Here is a 3,454-nt window from a genome sequence, read left to right as displayed (position 1 = left end):
ATCTGAATGGCTGGGCAGCTCATGTGCAGAAACATCTGCTGGATAGGGAATAACACATAGAAAACAGCCAGCAAGTGTCAAAAGTTCAGAGAAGCAGTAACTAATCATCCTCTTTCAGCCATATAGACGTAGATGAGACAAAAAATCAAGTCAAAAATAGCAAGCCTGTTGTGCAGAAGAAGTCATGAGTACATAACTGTCAAGAATAAATGGTTTTCTATTACTGCCTTCAGTGAAGCTCCCTAGAAATGATCTCTTAAAAGTCAAACTCAGAGAATAAAGTGCCAAACCGAGGTACTGCAGATATCTGCAGTCAAGGAGGAGTTCTGTGGTGGTGGCAATCCACAAACACAAAAATTTCAAGGAAACAACAGTAGAAATTTCCCATAGCTCTGCCTAGCAATAGTCTCATCAAAAGGAGACATCAAAAGTGGTGTGCACATCTGCTGCAGAAAATGCAAAGACAGCAGTCTCCTACCATATGAAGTTAATACTAGTGTACCAAATTAAAGCCTGCATTTTTAGGACTAACCATCTATCAGTCTTTCTGGAAATGACTACCAGGAAGAAAAATGCCTTAAAGCAAAGAGTCACTTTCTCTGATGACCATATGCTTGGTATTCAGTTGCAAAGCAAATAGCCTTTTAGCTTCCTATGCCAAAGTATCAGATTGTTTTGTTAAATTTTCAGACAGGCTCACAAGGCTTCCTATTAAGTTTTCTTTCCATTTAAAAATATGTTAAAAAAATCACAATATTTTGTAAATAATATTTTAAAAAGCATGAAAGCTTAATAAATCTAACTTTTTGTGGCATTTTATGGTAGTGACATCTGTACCTTGTTCTCAGGGAATTTCATGTAGTATGACAGCTCTCAGAAGTAACCACCATCAGAAGGAAGCCAGGCATCTGGAATGGGATTTCAGCCAGGTTGAATTAATCTGGATGTTACTATATACTTGTGTTTAATATTAATACAATGTAAAACAACAACAACAACAACCCATCACTTAAGATACAAAGTCATGTGCAGGGAAGCTGGAACACTCAAGCTTTTCCCTGTCTTGTTATTGCTCAATTCAAATGCTAGCCTGACTTACATACTTCTATTGTCATTCTATTGAATGCCCAGTACAAGTGGCACTCAAGGAACATCCTTTTATGACTCCTTGTCCATCACTGTACTGCCTATTTCTCAAACCCTGTCCTGTTCTCACTGTTTTCTCTTTACAACACTCATCACCACTACATCCAGGCCCAAAACAAACCTGGAATGAGAGCATGGCTCTCCCACCACTGCTTCCAAGGTGAGTTTACTTTTATTGATATGGCTGGTCTAACCATCATGACCTTGTCTACCCCAGCTGCTCTGCCTGTGCTGGGCACCCTCCTTTAACTTCCCTACCTTGTACATCAGTACACAACTGATCATTATTAAAAACCTTAACAGCAGTTGGAGTACTGTACCTCGAGATACCTACCTACCATTGTGATGAGGTTGTACAGTTTCTCAACTTCTAAAGGCAAGCTGGGAAAATGCTTCAGAAGTCAAAATTACGTATTGGTATGCACTGGTTCTTGGAATCAGCTCAGTGTTGACGTATTTTTTGTTCCTTTCTTTACCTGTGACATTTATTAGAAGGCATCATCAGGTTTGAGCCAGCAATCCTGAAGCTGTGCTTCTCTATAAATATGCATAGAAGTCCATTGCTTTTTAGCAAAGCACTTGAATGTGCTTTTAGTTTGATGTCTGTGGCGCTGTAGCACAAAGTAAACTGGTTTTGGAATTAGGTTGATCATTTCCAGACAAGTAATGGACTGATACCAAGCATGGCTGTTCCAGTTCATTTATACAAGGTACTCGTTCTGCAGATGCCTACCTGGGAAAACAGGTCAGTTGTACTGCAGGGCTGTTCCTTGTGCTGCTACTCTCTTCAGGGGTGTTTGTTCACTGCAATAATTCTCTCTGCATCATTCAGGACCCAATGAATAATTCAGCAGTTTCATTACTCCACCTGTCCTGTTTTGTTTACTAGAATATCTTTCTGTCATTCAGCATCTGCATCTGGCCTCAAGCATAAAATCTGGGGAAAAAGAAGGAGTCCACAGTGGCTGAGGGGGGTCTTTCCCTTTAATACTGGAGTCCTATGAACTGACAGTACATTTGTTTTGAGGGGCACCAAATGACTTGAGAAACCCAACATAAACTTATCCATATGTACATCTTTTCTCCTTTATGGGCCTGGGAAAGCTCAGGTCTCTTGCTGTATTACAAAACACTCTGCTATTTGGAGAGGTTTTCCAAGGAGCAACTGTGGTGGCCCTGTTCCTCTGACACAGTTAGGGTAAACCCTGTGAACTTTACTGTCAAAATGCTAACAGAGAAAATCTTGGTCTGTACTGTACTGCATCTACAAAAATCCCCCTCACACAGGTTTTCTACTAGTCGGCTTGTAGACTGCAACATGCAGGATTTTCCTAGCACAGAAATTCTGCTAGAGATGAAGAAAAGTTACTGAATATTTTGACCAAACCAGACAGACAAATCTGAAGCCTATGGTTCTTCTCTTCATTGAAAAAACCACGATGCCTGGGAATTTACCTTTCACCTTTTTCATTGAATGTTAGTAGTAGCTCTGTGTTTTGATGGTTAATGATAGGACCTCCTTTGGAACATACCCTCATTACTAAACTGCTCTGGAGTAAAAATTGGGAACACATATTAATATCCTCACTTAGACAAATAGCCCCATAAATTATTGATTTTTTATAAATTATCTGCAAAACTAATAAAAATCCAGAAAGCTTCTTCTGCTTTTTGGTCAGTTCTCTTCAGAAAGAGAGCAGAAGCAGTGTGAACATCAGTAAACATCCTTTTACAAGAACAGAAAGTTGCTCTAAATGTCTCACTCGTACCTTTTTCAACGGCTACTCCGGAGACTTTCTGTGTCTTCTACGCCCTCTAGCATCTGGAAGATGCATTTACAAACCTCTCCCTTTCTTCAGCACATTTCTAGTTTGAATAACTACACAGTGAATAAAATCTTACGAAAACAGAAAGCGGAAAGCTTCTCCTCTCTTCTTGCCAGATATATTTTTTATCTGAGGCTGAAACAAAAACATGAAAATGTTAGTGCGAATTCTCATTTACATTACAGGCGCTTTATACTTCCCTGGCAGTGAATACAGGACTTATAGGTGTAGAGAATATTCACATCACTTCGTTAGGAAATGTCACCTGAATTATAGGAAATGGGTATTCCTATCTGGAAGGAGAACTGAAGTGTGAGATGTGTAGGATGTGACCTAATTACAACGTTAAATAAGATCATCAAATAATATGCAGTAAAAAGCATCGAGTTTACAAAATGCGAGGTTGAATTTCTGATGAGAGGAGATTAAAACTTGGGAGGGATGAATGTGTCTATAAAAGAAATGATGGGGCTGGTGTCCAT

At 39.3% G+C, this 3,454-nt stretch overlaps 1 long non-coding RNA gene across 1 annotated transcript; it reads right to left on the bottom strand.

Annotated features, from left to right (window-relative positions):
• Nucleotides 1-835: 835 nt before the first annotated feature.
• LOC149917742 (uncharacterized) lies at nt 836-3,100 on the bottom strand. The gene is made up of 4 exons (XR_016467235.1): nt 2,916-3,100; nt 1,880-2,083; nt 1,481-1,622; nt 836-908 (listed from the first exon to the last, which is right to left on the bottom strand). It is a non-coding gene; the product is annotated as an uncharacterized LOC149917742 (long non-coding RNA).
• Nucleotides 3,101-3,454: the final 354 nt, after the last annotated feature.

The sequence above is a fragment of the Phasianus colchicus genome, chromosome 5, assembly GCF_987193195.1.
Source record: "Phasianus colchicus chromosome 5, bPhaCol1.hap1.1, whole genome shotgun sequence".
Taxonomy (NCBI): domain Eukaryota; kingdom Metazoa; phylum Chordata; class Aves; order Galliformes; family Phasianidae; genus Phasianus; species Phasianus colchicus.
Note: the sequence above shows the minus strand (reverse complement) of the source record. Positions and strands in the feature narration are given on the sequence as shown.